The sequence below is a fragment of the Bos mutus genome, chromosome 8 (genome assembly GCF_027580195.1).
Source record: "Bos mutus isolate GX-2022 chromosome 8, NWIPB_WYAK_1.1, whole genome shotgun sequence".
Classification (NCBI taxonomy): domain Eukaryota; kingdom Metazoa; phylum Chordata; class Mammalia; order Artiodactyla; family Bovidae; genus Bos; species Bos mutus.
In genome coordinates this window covers 13,911,259-13,928,073 of record NC_091624.1, presented here as the reverse complement: position 1 = coordinate 13,928,073, position 16,815 = coordinate 13,911,259, and the positions used below count along the sequence as shown (strand labels likewise).

Genomic DNA, 16,815 nt, shown 5'->3' with positions numbered 1-16,815 from the left:
GAGGGACTGCTGCTGGGATCTACTGGGCAGAGATGAAAGACGCTGCTGAACATTCCACAATGCAGAGAAAAAGCGCCACAACAAAGAATTATTGAACCCCAAATGTTAACAGTGCCAGAATGAAAAAACCCTAATCTAAATAATCACTGAAAGTTGAGTTTGGGAGCTTTTTAGATCAGAAATCTTCCTAACCAGGCTTTACTTTCAAGCATGAGCTGCCTAAACACTTGCAAGATGGATTGCCAGACAGCTCTTTTGTAAGTAAAGCTGAACTGCCAACTCTTGGAGTTTCTAAACGTATAAAACTGCTTTTAAAGAAGATGCTCTCCGATTACAATTCAGCTAAACTGTTTTTCCAAAGATTTCAGGAGAAGTTCTCCCGGGCACAAGGCAGGGTCTGTCACTCTGCCACTAGGCCCTGAAGATGCCTTCGTAATTCTAATTTCCTGGTGAAATGGGAGCCACGAGGGTCTCTAAACGAATTAAATTCACATCACGCCAACTGCTCGCTTGCTTTGTACTGGGCACCGTGCCAAACACCTCCACATCATTTATCCCACTTAATCCACCCAACAACCCAGTGAGGTGGGCATTATTACCGGCTGTTTGCAGGGGAGGAAACTGACGATCAGCGAGGTTAGACAACTCGCCCAAGGTCATCAGCTGGCTTAAGGTGGGGGCCTAACCTGAACCGAGGTCTCCAGTTTCCCAGTCACAAGCTCTTTCCACCACCTCGGAAAACCCAGGTGTCAAGTCGTCTCAACTTCCCATGAATTTTTTAAGGCAACCGCAACTTCTCAGTAAGTTCAGGTTGCTGAAAATGGGAATTTCCGGGGCACTGGGCGCTCTCACATACAGTCCCCCACTGCAGCTGTCTCGCCGCAGGTACCTGATAAATCATTCCATATCACCCGCGGAACGGGGAGGATTTATTGGGGCTGGAGTTCGTGCCAGGCCCAGGAAATGCCATCTTTGAAAGCCGAGAGGCGGATTCGCCCTGGGAGCCGAGAAGGTCTGGCCGCCGCGCTTGGCTGGCTCCCCGCGCGGGCTGCGCGCCCCCTCGGCGTCGGGGGCGGGGGGTCGCGGCGGCGCTGGGGCCTCCCGGATCACCAGCCGCTCCGGCTCTACCGGTCGCGTCCGCCCATGCCCGGGTCGGAGCGCACGCCCACGCCTCGCCGCGGCCGCCGCCGCGTCCCGCCAGGGACCCAGCCCCACCCGGTCCGGCCTGCTCCCTCCCGCCCGCGCCCCACCAGGTGAGCGCGGCCAGGGCGCCCCCTCCCCGCCCCGAAGAGACGCCGGGACACCGGGGCCGCCGCGTCCGCCAGTCCGCCCGCGCGTTCGCCGCGCGCCCGGGGACGGTGGGGGCGGGGCGGCGCCCAGCGCGACCCCGGCCCCCGGCGGCTCCGCGCCCCGCCCCGAGCCCGCTGGGGTCGCGCCGATCTGTACCTGCAGCATCCGGGGGCGCGGGGCGCCCAGGTAGGTCGCGCGTACGGGCGGCGCGGAAGCTCGCTCGCGGCGCGACCTGGCCGCCGTCTGAGCATGCCCAGTGCCGCCCGCAGGCGGCTCCCGCCGGCCCGGCTGGCCGCGACGGGCCCGCGCGCCGGGCTGGGGGCGGGCGCCCGGAACGCCCTGCGGGACGCCCCCGCCCCCACCCGGGGCCGGTGCGCTCGGCCTCGTCTCCCACGGCTACCCGCGCTCTCCCGCCGAGGTCCGTGCAGCCCCGCGTCCCCTCGCGCATGCACGCAGGCGTTCGTGCCATAACCATTTATTGGGCACCTACTGTGTGCCCAGCCCTCAGTGATTTTATGCCTAGGAATGTCAAGCAGCCAGCGCTAAACAAATATTTGAAATGAGAAATCTTGCCCAGCTAGGGTCCTGCTGACTCCCATGCAATGCCCATCCCAGTCCACTGAAAACTTCCCAGCTTAAACTTTGTTCCCAAGACTTATGGGCCCTTTACCTGACTTGGCTCCTGCATTCCTTCACCTCCAGGAGCACCTTTTTGTCCATCAAACACTCAGAACTTGTCCAGCCTCAGGACATTTGCATATGCCTTTTCGCCTCTATGTGGGACGTCTTTGCCCACCTTTACCCTTGACTAGAACCTTCTCATTGTACTTACGTCCTCCTTCTCCAAAAGGCCTTCCCTGAACACTTTATTAAATTAGTCCCCTGATCATAGAACTTTCCGTATCGTCAGTCTATTTTCTTCACATTTATCATTATCCATTAGGTCATTCAACAGATAATTTTTGATCACTTACTTTAATTCTTTACGTGTGATGAACAGACAAAAATCCTGTTCCCTGCGGGAGTTCGGCAGGCAATAAACATGCAAATAAACGAACTCAAGTGAAAGTGAAGTCGCTCAGTCGTGTCCGACTCTTTGCGACCCCATGGACTGTAGCCTACCAGGCTCCTCTGTTCATGGGATTTCCATTCCAAGCAAGAATACCGGAGTGGATTGCCATTTCCTTCTCCAGGAGATCTTCCTGACCCAAGGATTGAACCCGGGTCTCCCGCATTGTCGGCAGACGCTTTACAGTCTGAACCACCAGGGAAGTCCAGGTAATAACGTTTTACGAGGGGAAAAAAACAGAGTAAAGAGAAGGGGTGGAGGGAGTGCAATTTCAATGAGGTGGTAAGACCTTTCAGCCACGCAGGTAAATTGGGAAGAGCATTCCTGACGGAGGGATCAGCCAGTGCAAACATTAAGACGCAGGACTGCTTAGGAAATAGCAAGCTGGGGAAAGTAGCAGATGAGGTCGGTCACTGTCTTTCCCCCTGATCTGCTTACTTCTTATTGTGTATTTCCCTGGAAAAGGAAATGGCAACCCACTCCAGTATTCTCGCATGGAGAATCCCATGGACAGAGGAGCCTGGCGGGCTACAGTCCATGGGGTCACTAAGAGTCGGACACGACTGAACGACTAACACTATTGTGTGTTCACCTCTGGAATTTCAGCTCTGGGACTGTAGTCCTGCCTGTCTTCACTACATTGTCCCAGCCCCTATAACAGCACGTGGCACACAGGAGATGCTCAAAAACGATTTGTTGAATGAATATGTGAACGAAGGGAGTGAAGGGTGGAATCATCCTGTCCCGACCAATGCCCAAGGTCCAGGGGCCCTGTCGGCCTAGGGCCTTTCGCGGCAGCTGGCAGAACCTGGGTACTTCACTTCGGTCCTTAACCCCGAGTCGCAAGTCCCCTGTAGCGCCCCTGCAGAGGGCGCCCCCGGAGCATCGCGTCCGGGGAATTTCAGCAGAGGTAGGGAGTCCCAGAACAGGACCCGCCCCGCGCCCCTCCCTGTGCCCCGCCCCGCGCCCCGGTCTCCAGCAAAACCTGGAGCTGTGGCACCATTGGGAAGGCCCGGAGCTCACTGGGCATGCTCGGAGCCGGGCAGGGCCCAAGCGACAGGGAGGAGGAGCCTCCTGGCGGGGTGGGCGAGGCCTCCTGCTGAGTTCAGCCAGACCTTCAGCCCACTCAGTTTCCGTCCCCAATTAGGGTGGGGTCTGAGGGCATTCTTTTGTTTTTTTTTTTTCCCCAAAACTCAGTGGGAGAGCTGGGAATTTGGGAAACTGAGAAAAATATTCTCTGTCCTTTCCCAGCTGCTGTGTGACCTGGGGTAAGCACCTTACCCTCTCTGTGCCTTAAATAATATGAATACCCATCACTCCGATTTGAACCATGTGTAGGGAATGAATGAAATCAAGAACATAAGCGCGGTCAGTTTAGTTCAGTTCAGTTCAGTTGCTCAGTCATGTCCGACTCTTTGCGACCCCATGAATCGCAGCACACCAGGCCTCCCTGTCCATCACCAATTCCCGGAGTTCACTCAAACTCATGTCCTTCGAGTGGGTGATGCCATCCAGCCATCTCATCCTCTGTCCCCTTCTCCTCCTGTCCCCAGTCCCTCCCAGCATCAGAGTCTTTTCCAATGAGTCAACTCTTCGCATGAGGTGGCCAAAGTACTGGAGTTTCAGCTTTAGCATCATTCCTTCCAAAGAACACCCAGGGCTGATCTCCTTCAGAATGGACTGCTTGGATCTCCTTGCAGTCCAAGGGACTCTCAAGAGTTCTCCAGCACCACAGTTCAAAAGCATCAATTCTTGGGCGCTCAGCTTTCTTCACAGTCCAACTCTCACATCCATACATGACCACTGGAAAAACCATAGCCTTGACTAGACGGACCTTTATTGGCAAAGTAATGTCTCTGCTTTTGAATATGCTATCTAGGTTGGTCATAACTTTCCTTCCAAGGAGTAAGCGTCTTTTAATTTCATGGCTGCAGTCACCATCTGCAGTGATTTTGGAGCCCAGAAAAATAAAGTCTGACACCGTTTCCACTGTTTCCCCATCTATTTCCCATGAGTGTGTTTAGTCCACGTTAAAGATCTGTCTCTGGGCTGCCTACCTCAATTTTTGGTCAGCCTTATACCAGTTTGTCAAGTGTGGAGATGAGGAAGCTGAGGTTAACAAACATGAGAATTCTTGGGGTTTTCCCAGTTTGCCTTCCACTAGAAACCAGTCTGAAGCTACTTTTCTTTGTCCACAGTCAGCAGCCGTTAGCTTATACAATTTTCTCAAACTCGAGCTAAAAAATACATGTACATCTAAGGAAAAAGACATAAATGTTTTTAAAATCGTCCGTTTAAATTAACCATAGCAAAAACAAAGGAAAGAATATTCCCCAAACAAGTAAATATTCACAAATAGAGGAGTGATTAATTAGATTTTGGTATATTTGTTGAAATAACTATTTTACACTAAACTAGACCATGTTATGACAGGAAGAAACTTACAATACAATAATTTTCTTCACTTTCTTAAGTGAAGAAAATCTAAATATACAAATATCCTGTATAATGAAAATATGGGAAAATGTAGGTAGTTCGATTTGGGTTGATGGGGGGGTTGGTTCTTTTTAAGTTTGTTACTGTAGCAATGTTGTGTTTGCAATGATAAACATTAAAAATAACAAATCAAAAATTCTTGAAGTTTTGTGTCTAGTAATCACAACAGTAATAACTCCTGTTTCGTGCTCACATGTGGCCAACAGTTTACATGGGTTCTGTCTTAACTCTGTACAGACACTCTGCACAGTGGGTGTTTTAGGTCAGTTTTACAGAAAAGGAAACAATGCAGGAGCCTTTCAGAACCAGGAAGAGACAGGGTTGGGATCTGGTGGTTTTGGCCGTGTTGGGTCTTCTATCTTCCTTGAGCCATGTGAACTCTTAGTTGTGGCATGCGGGCTCTAGTTCCCTGACCAGGGATTGAACCCAGACCCCCTGCACTGGGAATGTGGAGTCTTAGCCACTGGACTACCAATCAAGTCCCCAGGGTCAGAATTTGAATGCAAGTTGGACTGACCTCAAAACTAGGGTTTAAGGTTTTATAATCCTGCCTTTCTGCGTGGCGGGTATTGCCCATAAGATGGCATCTTTCATTTGTGTCTTCTTGCTGTATTTTCTATACCCCTTTGATGTGTTATGGGCTGTAGATTACCTTTAAATGTTCTGGTCTCCCTTTACTGTTTTATTCTTGGGCCCAAAATGTGAAAGTCCATCCTTTAAGCTGTTGCACCTGGAGTGACATGATGTTAGTGTGAGTGATAGCAGTTGATCTTATATCATAAACTCCAAAACCTTATGCGAATAGGGCTTTGGGGTGGACACATAGTCTTCTTAGTCTGTGTGGTTGGACCCAGCCAGATCTAGAGCACATATGGCCCAGTGAAGAATAGGGCTATACCAAGTCTCACATAATAAGGACCTACATAAATTACTGTCCCTAGGCAACCATTTTGAAGGCAGAATCACAGCATAAAGAAACCACATGGTCCATGGACTCCTCAGGACTCTTCTGTGTTGAAAAAGTACAGACCTGATACTCTGCCGATGTTTGCAGAGAGAAAGCCAGGGCCCTAAAAACAGCCTTCCTACTGCCAATGAGCTAAAAAAAAAAAAAAAAGACAGCTCTCTCTTTAAATCATGCTGGTAGACTGTACCTGGCCCAGAAATCACTAGACAAACAACAGTAAACACAAAAAGCCAAAGAGAGTCATTTCACTGGAGAGGAAGATGTACCACAAACGCAAGGTAAGGACCAAATTCATACAAGTTAAGAGGAACCAGATGAACAACTGGACACAGTTATTAGCAGCATTCCCAGAAGCTGCCATTTGGGCCGAAAATCTGATGCCAAGGACTCCGCACAGGCAATTGGCTGGGGGCATTTACAGAAAGGGTTTCTGGGAAGAGACACTGAGGACTGTCATTCATATCAAGATTCGGGAAGCCTGGGCACCACGTGGACCATTTTCAGTGATTTACAAGGGAGGACTCCCAGCTGTGATGCTAACGCTCATCAATTATTTGTGCTGTTAATGTAAGCTCACAAATACATGGGCAAGTGGTGCTGTTGTAATGACATGTGAAAAGGATAGGATGTAAAGTTATATGCATAGTGTGGCTCCAACTGTGTGAATGAATGACTAGGGTATCCCATATAAAATCACCATCTTGTAGGTCAACAATGGTTGAACAGCGGTAACTTCTGTATTTTGACTTAATACAGACAAATGCACCAAAAGATCAATTGTGGCTGTGTCTGAGTATTGGACTTATAAGCAGAGAAACAAGATACAGAAGGTATCTTTTACAAATTGGGGAAATTTCAAGTCTTGGGCCTCTAATTCCTTTTAATGTGTTTAGAGTTCCCTAAATCTTGCTTTATGGTAAGTGTGTTTCATGTATTATCAAGAAAAATGAAACAAACTTGAAAGCTGGCAAGCCAAAGAAAATGAGGCGAAGAGAGGGAAAATGCAACTGTGTGGAAAAGTGAGCAGTTCCTTTCAGGGAGGCCTGTCTGTGCTTGTCCAGTGGTGGCAGATGGCGACAGGATGACTGCCTTTAGCCCAGGAGGGAGGGAGAGGAAGTGGTCAATGGTCAAGTCAGGAGCCTGTAGAGATGTGTTAGTCTGACTTGGGAGCCGTCACCCCCTCAGCTCCTCTTGCCTTGAGAACCCCATGAACAGTATGAAAAGGCAAAATGATAGGATATTGAAGAAGGAACTCCCCAGGTCAGTAGGTGCCCAGTATGCTACTGGAGATCAATGGAGAAATAACTCCAGAAAGAATGAAGGGATGGAGCCAAAGCAAAAACAATACCCAGCTGTGGATGTGACTGGTGATAGAGGCAAGGTCCGATGCTGTAAAGAGCAATATTGCATAGGAACCTGGAATGTCAGGTCCATGAATCAAGGCAAATTGGAAGTGGTCAAACAAGAGATGGCAAGAGTGAATGTCGACATTCTAGGAATCAGCGAACTGAAATGGACTGGAATGGGTGAATTTAACTCAGATGACCATTATATCTACTACTGCGGGCAGGAATCCCTCAGTAGAAATGGAGTAGTCATCATAGTCAACAAAAGAGTCCAAAATGCAGTACTTGGATGCAATCTCAAAAATGACAGAATGATCTCTGTTCATTTCCAAGGCAAACCATTCAATATCACAGTAATCCAAGTCTATGCCCAAACCAGTAACGCTGAAGAAGCTGAAGTTGAACGGTTCTATGAAGACCTACAAGACCTTTTAGAACTAACACCCAAAAAAGATGTCCTTTTCATTATAGGGGACTGAAATGCAAAAGTAGGAAGTCAAGAAACACCTGGAGTAACAGGCAAATTTGGCCTTGGAATATGGAATGAAGCAGGGCAAAGACTAATAGAGTTTTGCCAAGAAAATGCACTGGTCATAACAAACACCCTCTTCCAACAACACAAGAGAAGACTCTATACATGGACATCACCAGATGGTCAACACCAAAATCAGATTGATTATATTCTTTGCAGCCAAAGATGGAGAAGCTCTATACAGTCAGCAAAAACAAGAGCAGGAGCTGACTGTGGCTCAGATCATGAACTCTTTATTGCCAAATTCAGACTGAAATTGAAGAAAGTAGGGAAAACCACTAGACCATTCAGGTACAACCTAACTCAAATCCCTTATGGTTATACAGTGGAAGTGAGAAATAGATTTAAGGGCCTCGATCTGATAGATAGAGTGCCTGATGAACTATGGAATGAGGTTCGTGACATTGTACAGGAGACAGGGATCAAGACCATCCCCATGGAAAAGAAATGCAAAAAAGCAAAATGGCTGTCTGGGGAGGCCTTACAAATAGCTGTGAAAAGAAGGGAAGTGAAAAGCAAAGGAGAAAAGGACAGATATAAGCATTTGAATGCAGAGTTCCAAAGAATAGCAAGAAAAGATAAGAAAGCCTTCTTCAGCGATCAATGCAAAGAAATAGAGGAAAACAACAGAATGGGAAAGATCAGAGATCTCTTCAAGAAAATTAGAGATACCAAGGGAACATTTCATGCAAAGATGGGCTCGATAAAGGACAGAAATGGTATGGACCTAACAGAAGCAGAAGATATTAAGAAGAGATGGCAAGAATACATAGAAGAACTGTACAAAAAAGATCTTCACGACCCAGATAATCACAATGGTGTGATTACTGACCTAGAGCCAGACGTCCTGGAATGTGAAGTCAAGTGGGCCTTAGAAAGGATCACTACGAACAAAGCTAGTGAAGGTGATGGAGTTCCAGTTGAGCTATTCCAAATCCTGAAAGATGATGCTGTGAAAGTGCTGCACTCAATATGCCAGCAAATTTGGAAAACTCAGCAGTGGCCACAGGACTGGAAAAGGTCAGTTTTCATTCCAATCCCAAAGAAAGGCAATGCCAAAGAATGCTCAAACTACCGCACAATTGCACTCATCTCACACGCTAGTAAAGTAATGCTTAAAATTCTCCAAGCCAGGCTTCAGTAATATGTGAACCGTGAACTTCCCGATGTTCAAGCTGGTTTTAGAAAAGGCAGAGGAACCAGAGATCAAATTGCCAACATCCGCTGGATCATGGAAAAAGCAAGAGAGTTCCAGAAAAACATCTATTTCTGCTTTATTGACTATGCCAAAGCCTTTGACTGTGTGGATCACAATAGACTGTGGGAAATTCTGAAAGAGATGGGAATACCAGACCACCTGACCTGCCTCTTGAGAAATTTGTATGCAGGTCAGGAAGCAACAGTTAGAACTGGACATGGAACAACAGACTGGTTCCAAATAGGAAAAGGAGTACGTCAAGGCTGTATATTGTCACCCTGCTTATTTAACTTATATGCAGAGTACATCATGAGAAATGCTGGACTGGAAGAAACACAAGCTGGAATCAAGATTGCCGGGAGAAATATCAATAACCTCAGATATGCAGATGACACCACCCTTATGGCAGAAAGTGAAGAGGAACTCAAAAGCCTCTTGATGAAAGTGAAAGTGGAGAGTGAAAAAGTTGGCTTAAAGCTCAACATTCAGAAAACGAAGATCATGGCATCCGGTCCCATCACTTCATGGGAAATAGATGGGGAAACAGTGGAAACAGTGTCAGACTTTATATTTTTGGGCTCCAAAATCACTGCAGATGGTGACTGCAGCCATGAAATTAAAAGACGCTTACTCCTTGGAAGGAAAGTTATGACCAACCTAGATAGCATATTCAAAAGCAGAGACATTACTTTGCCAACAAAGGTCTGTCTAGTCAAGGCTATGGTTTTTCCTGTGGTCATGTATGGATGTGAGAGTTGGACTGTGAAGAACGCTGAGTGCCGAAGAATGGATGCTTTTGAACTGTGGTGCTGGAGAAGACTCTTGGACTGCAAGGAGATCCAACCAGTCCATTCTGAAGGAGATCAGCCCTGGGTGTTCTTTGGAAGGAATGATGCTAAAGCTGAAACTCTAGTACTTTGGCCACCTCATGTGAAGAGTTGACTCCTTGGAAAAGACTCTGATGCTGGGAGGGATTGGGGGCAGGAGGAGAAGGGGACGACAGAGGATGAGATGGCTGGATGACATCACTGACTCTATGGACATGAGTCTGAGTGAACTCCCGGAGTTGGTGATGGACGGGGAGGCCTGGCGTGCTGTGATTCATGGGGTCGCAAAGAGTCGGACACGACTGAGTGACTGAACTGAACTGAACCCCCTCAGCTTGTGTTTTGGAATTCTTGAACCATGTGGATCTCACTTTGAGAAACACAAATGTTTATTTTTATTTTTTGAAACAAAAAAACTATATTTAACTGCAATTGATTATCATACAAAAAATACACATTTTCTGTTTTAAAACAATATTAATCATACCTAATCATTTTTAAGGGGCTTCCCTAGTAGCTCAGACAGTAAAAACTTGCCTGCAATGTGGGAGACCTGGGTTTGATCCCTGGGTGGGTTGGGAAGATCCCCTGGAGAATGGCAACCCACTCCAGTATTCTTGCCTGGAGAATTCTATAGACAGAGGAGCCTAGTTGGCTACAGTCCGTGGGGTCCCAAAGAGTCAGACACAACTGAGCGACTAACACACACACACACACACACACACACACAAAATCATTTTTAAAGTTGCAAGTTAAAGGGGTTGAAATAAATGTGTGAGGGAAGAAAGCTATTGAGAATACTCAGCCTAAAAAAAAAAAGTAACAAATTTAGAACAACTTGTATTAATAATAATTAAAAAAGAAGCATAATGAAAAGGGGAAGAAAGTGAAAGGAGGTAAAATCACTTAGTCGCGTCTGACTCTTTGCAACCCCATGGACTATACAGTCCACGGAAGTCTCCAGGCCAGAACACTGGAGTGGGTAGCCTTTCCCTTCTCCAAGGGACCTCCCTAACCCAGGGATTGACCCAGGTCTCCTGCATTGCAGGCAGATTCTTTATTAGCTGAACCACAAGGGAACCCCAATAATACTGGAGTGGGTAGCCTATATCCCTTCTCCAGCCGATCTTCCCGACCCAGGGATGGAACTGGGGGTCTCCTGCATTGCAGGCAGATTCTTTACCAACTGAACTACCAGGGAAATGGAAAGGGGAACAGTTAGTACACTTTTAGTGTTAGGATATGCTTTGGGGCTTTCAAGTGACCAGAGCTGGGAGAAACACAAATTTTTAAGTGTAAAATTTCAGCCGTTGCAAAAAACCTTTCCATGTGCAAATCATCACTGCCAAGAGAGGAGTTTGGTCTGAAAAGCTGATAAACAACTTGAGCATGAGTACCAGAGCAGAGATAAGGAAGCTGTTGTTGATTTATTCATTCCTTCATCAAATATTTATTCAACACCTACTGTGTGTTGGGCACTGCTCTAAGTGCTTGGGAGACATTAGTGAACAAAACAGACAACAATTTCTGTTCTTGTGGCATGCAGGCTAACGGGGCAAGCCAGAGAGTGAACAACACACGCTGTAAGTAAGTGAGTATTACTGTGTGGGGAGAGACCAGGGGTAAGGGTGATAGGGAGATGGATGGAGGGGAAGCGAGTGGCGAGTTGTGCTTTGAAACAAGACTGAGAAATTTAATCCACTTAAGCAAAGACCTGAAGGAGACGAGGGGATTATTCATGCAGATATCTGGGGGAAAAACCTTCTGGGCAGAGGGAATAGTCGACAGAAAGGCCCTAAAGGGAACATATCTAGAGTAGGGAGGCTGGTGGGGGCAAGGGGAAAGCCGCAGGAGATGAAGTCACAGAGGTTCCAGGGGCTGGAACCTGACGGCTCTCCCCTTGTCACCCCCAGGAAGCTCTCAGCCTTTCAGCCTGAGCCAGATGGAAGTCAGATGTGCTTGCCAACACGTCAAATGTTAAATGCTGTCCCTTTAAATTGGCCCTTTGAATATGGAAACTGAATTCAGGTAATAGCCCTCCATTGTAAGGGAATCAGCCATAGGACCCAGATCATGCATCCATTTTTAATAGTATCAGCATTCCATTCGTATAAATGGAAAGATAATATTTACCAGTTATCCCAGAGGGCTTTCAGACCTTCAAGAACATATAAGTGAACCCTCAGGGATACACAGACCCGGTTTTTAAAAACACTCTTCTGGTGCACGGGCTATAGATATGCCAGAAGACCAAAAGGACCGTAATGGCCCCATGAGCCACCACATAGATTTGCTACTTGTAAAATGGAAATGTTAGTCTAGGGACTTTGAGATCTGACTCTGAAGTGAAGAGAAATGCAGAGAATGAGAGCTGGCATTCTGAACTGTGGCTGATGGTTTTCAAGCAATGGCCTTCCTTGAAAGGAGTGGTGTCATCTAACAAAAGCCAGGGAGAATGGGCTTGTCAAGTCTCCCAACCACACCTTGAAGATTCACATGCCCGAGAACAGAAGGAGAGAGAGAAAAACACGAGGCACTGCAGAAGAGTCCACACAGAGGTCATGGCTTAAAAAAACAGCAATGATAAAGGAAACACTTAGGATTTCCTTAACAGAAGATTCTAGGGGAAAGACTCCGGAGAAGGCAATGGCAACCCACTCCAGTACTCTTGCCTGGAAAATCCCATGGATGGAGGAGCCTGGTAGGCTGCAGTCCATGGAGGCGCTAAGAGTCAGACGCGACAGGGTGACTTCACTTTCACTTTTCACTTTGATGCATTGGAGAAGGAAATGGCAAGCCACTCCAGTGTTCTTGCCTGGAGAATCCCAGGGGATGGGGGAGCCTGGTAGGCTGCCGTCTCTGGGCTCGCACAGAGTCGGACATGACTGAAGCGACTTAGCAGCAGCAGCAGGGGAAAGACTCAGGAACAATCCCGAAGGAGGTGGTAATGGTGGTAGTCATGGTGGTGGTCACGTTTGCTAGGAGCAATAGACCTTAAAATAAACACACTGAAGTATGCAGAGTACATATAAAACTGAAACAAGGAAGGTCAGTACCTCCTGAAGAGAATTGGACAAGTGGGGCAGGGTGCGGAGGGGTGTTTACTTTGTTCTATAAACATTTGTGTATCTTCTGAATTATCTGCTGTGGGACATATAACCTATTTCAAAATAAACCAGTTCTCTCTGGACAAAAATAGTGATGTGTGCACAATACTTTTTAAAAACTTGGTTTACACATTTGACTCCCTTTAAATTTTGTTAATGAAGCACAGAGCCTGGGTTGCTTGACAATCAAGGCTGTAACCATGACCAGGGCATGACAGTATATAGCTTGCTCAAAAGAAACAGCCATGGGTCAAGAACTCTCCTTCCTATTGGATATGCATGTGGCTGGGGGCGTGCAACAGAAAAGAAGAGCTTTGGAGGAGAAACGTGAAGGACAAAGTTGTTTCAGTAACTTTTTTAAGATCAAGAGTTATGTTTTCCTGACACAACTGGTTAACAAAATAGCTAGAGAAAGAAGACGGGGCACTTCAACGACCCAGGCCTCGACTGAGAACTGCATTCACGGGAAGACAGTCATCTGAAACCTGTCCTGACTTGGCTGACCATTTCATCCCTGAGACGCTGGAAACCTGATCTAGGCCTGGGAGAGAACTGTGCTCCCACCCCCTGGTGACATTTCAAGAATGGAGGATGCTGTTCAGCCTGCCCTGTGCTCTGGTGACCTTCTAGCGTTGCATGGATGACACATCACAGGATTTCCTCAACTGCGCCCTGGCGTCCTGCTGGGGTGTCTTTCTCATTTTTTCCATGGTACACACAGTCACTGCATCACAGTCCAAATAGACTGTCCAGCGATGCCTCTGTAAACATGAGTCACATGTGAAGTTAAGGAGATCTGTGTTCAGTTCAGAGACAGCAGAGCCCCTTAGGCATATCATCTTCACGTACGAGGTATGGGTTGATGAAAATCGTACGATTTCCTGCCAAGGTGCCTGAATAGCACTCAGGGATTGACTTCCTGTGGCAGCCACCAGAGCCGACACAGGTACTGCTCTTCCCGATCCTAAATGTCCATTCCAGGGTGAAGTTCTCCAGCTTCTGGATGAGAAAACATCATTCTCTCTCCATTTTATTACCTCTGTGGGCTTCTCTCAGTTTGGTCTTTGATGTCACCACCTTGTCTAGCCTGGATCATGCTAGCTCAAGCCCAAGTGCAAACCTTTTTCTTGTTTCCCCTTGAAGAATGAAGGCCACCCATTTCAACCTCCTGAAATGACTCATTCCCTCACCTCTACCTGTTCTGAAATCCTACTCATCCTCTATGGTCCATCTCACCAGCTACCTCTTCCTGGATGAGCCCAACTGGTTATGAGCTCTCTAACTCCTGTACCCCAGGAGTCAGCTCATTTTGACTTGTGTTTAGTTATCAATGTGCATGTCCCTTTGGAAGGCCCTTGGAAAATCCCCTGAATGGGGCCAGAGGCATTCCTGATGTGTCTGTGACTCTAATTTCTGAGCAAGATGCAAAGGGCTATGAGTCCCTTCTGAAAAATCACTTGCCTTTCTGCAGTGAGCAAGACGAGTTATATTGTATCTAAAGTCTTTCCAGAATTCCTTCCCAGGATTTTGTTTGTGAATTTGATAATTAATTGACTAACAGAGAGATAAAAGAGAGACACAAATAGATGTAGATAGGGAGCCATGTGATCAGGGGTGTCCCAGGTAAGGTATAACTAAGCTCCAATTAGATATCACCGTGACTGTCAGTGTCTGTGTGGAGCAATCCACAGAGTGAAGACGTCTTCATGCCTGCGAGTCACCTGGTCATGCTAGCGGAAGCTCTGCAGGTCAAGCCCCACCCCTTTGTTGTCCACCTGGGTTGCTAAGCAGTTACGGAGAAGGCAATGGCACCCCACTCCAGTACTCTTGCCTGGAAAATCCTATGGACAGAGGAGCCTGGTGGGCTGCAGTCCATAGGGTCACTAGGAGTTGGACACGACTGAGCGACTTCACTTTCATTTTTCACTTTCATGCATTGGAGAAGGAAATGGCAAGCCACTCCAGTGTTCTTGCCTGGAGAATCCCAGGGACGGGGGAGCCTGGTGGGCTGCTGTCTCTGGGGTCGCACAGAGTCGGACATGACTGAAGCGACTTAGCAGCAGGAGCAGCAAGCAGTTAATTCCCTGAGCTCCATCTTGAGACATCAGGACCAGGAATAAAAGAGCGAGTAAAAGGCAACACAGAAATGACCAGGGAATAGAGGGAGCTAAACCCCACTTGGAGAAGGCAATGGCAACCCACTCCAGTACTATTGCCTGGAAAATCCCATGGACGGAGGAGCCTGGTAGGCTGCAGTTCATGAGGTCACTAAGAGTCAGACACGATTGAGCAACTTCACTTTCACTTTTCACTTTCATGCATTGGAAAAGGAAATGGCAACCCACTCCAGTGTTCTTGCCTGGAGAATCCCAGGGACGGGGAAGCCTGGTGGGCTGCCGTCTATGGGGCTGCACAGAGTTGGACACGACTGAAGCGACTTAGCAGCAGCAGCAACAAACCCCACTTAGTATCTCCTGGTTTCAATTTCATTGTGATCTAGAATCATAAGCAGTCTACAGTATGGGAAGCTGGCCAATTTTGCCAGCACTCGTGACGATATTTCATCCTCCCAGTGTAGGGTGGATGCGTTGAGGGCAGCTTTCATCTCTCTGTCTTGTTCAGTCTGGATAACCGGCTTTCTCTGACTACATAGGCCGACTCAAGGGGGCCCCTTTCTGCACTGAGATTCCTCTAGATTCACACTGAACACATTGTATATAATTGAGCAAATGCACCACCTTAGCTGTGAACTCTCACATCGTTTCTCCTTATTCCGGGAGCCTAGAGAGAAGCAGGAACCTACCAAGAGTGTGATGTGAGAGAAAACCAGTGGAGATTGGAGTGCCTTATCGATATACTCAAGTCAGCCCCGGTCCCTTGACTTCCTAAAGCCAGTGTATTATTTTCCATTATATTTTGTCCAGTGGCATAAAAAAATGTGCCTAATGCTAGTACATATTTCAAATGCCAGCTCACAGGAGGGAACAATTTCCCAACAGTGTTATCTAGCTTCTTCTCGAGTTCCCTGGGTTGAGGTCAGTCTTTGTAGTTAATATTGGGTTCCTGACCCAAACACAGCCTGTGCCAGTTATGAAATCAGTTTTCCACGCTTTGGATAAAGAGGTGACCGTGGGAACATGTCCTGCTCTGTCTCCAGCTTTGGCGGAGTCACTGAAAACCCAACCCAGCCTGGCTGTCCTGTGCCTACACGGAAACGGGGATAGACAAGGACCGTCCAGAGGGAGGAAATGGACCCATTCTGCAAAGCCAGCCTTGGTGTATGGAGCAAAGGAGAGTATCATTCCCATTCAGAAGGAAAAATATCTCTTTAGCTACTTATTAAGCAACACTGAAGTAATCTTGAAAGCTGTTCCTTTATAAGGAAAAAAAATATGGACCTAATCTATTCAGAGAAAAAAATCCAAAATGCAGATAAAGACTGATGAATAGAAATAGGTTGTTTTAGCACTGTTGCTAAAAACATGAAATAAGGGACTGAATGAATATATAACAGTTGTGGCCTATTGATTATTATATAACTCAAAATTATTTTACATGAGAAAATGGGAGTGATACAGTTTAGGTGAAGGCATAAGGTTTATTCATACCATAACATCATAAATAAAAACATTTATGCACATTAAAAGCCTGAGAGTTCACTAAAAAGTAAAGAAACTATCTAGAAATAAATTTAACATTTTTAATAGAAATAGATTAGGTGGCTATAAGGGCTTCCCAGGTGGCTCAGTGGTAAGGAATCCCCCTGCAATGCAGGAGATGTGAGTTTGATTGCTGGGTCGGGAAGATCCCCTGGAGAAGGAAATGGCAACCCACTCCAGTATTCTTGCCTGGAGAATCCCATGGGCAGAGAAGCCTGGCATGATTACAGTCCCTGGGTCACAAAAGTGTCAGACACGACTTGGCAACTAAACAACAATGGGTTCAGTTGTTCATGCCCGCTTTCCAGGTGGCACAGTGGTAAG

General features: G+C 47.0%; 1 protein-coding gene across 5 annotated transcripts in view; it reads right to left on the bottom strand.

Moving 5' to 3' along the window:
- PTPN3 (protein tyrosine phosphatase non-receptor type 3) overlaps positions 1-16,815 on the bottom strand; it is a 165,935-nt gene that overhangs the window by 117,424 nt on the left and 31,696 nt on the right. For 2 of the 5 annotated variants that reach the window (XM_070375138.1, XM_070375137.1), the window contains exon 1: positions 1,447-1,693. The exons of the other annotated variants lie outside the window; for them this stretch is intronic. The gene's annotated coding sequence lies outside the window, so the exon portion shown is untranslated. Of the gene's footprint in view, positions 1-1,446; positions 1,694-16,815 lie in introns of those variants that run through there. 5 annotated transcript variants of the gene reach the window in all.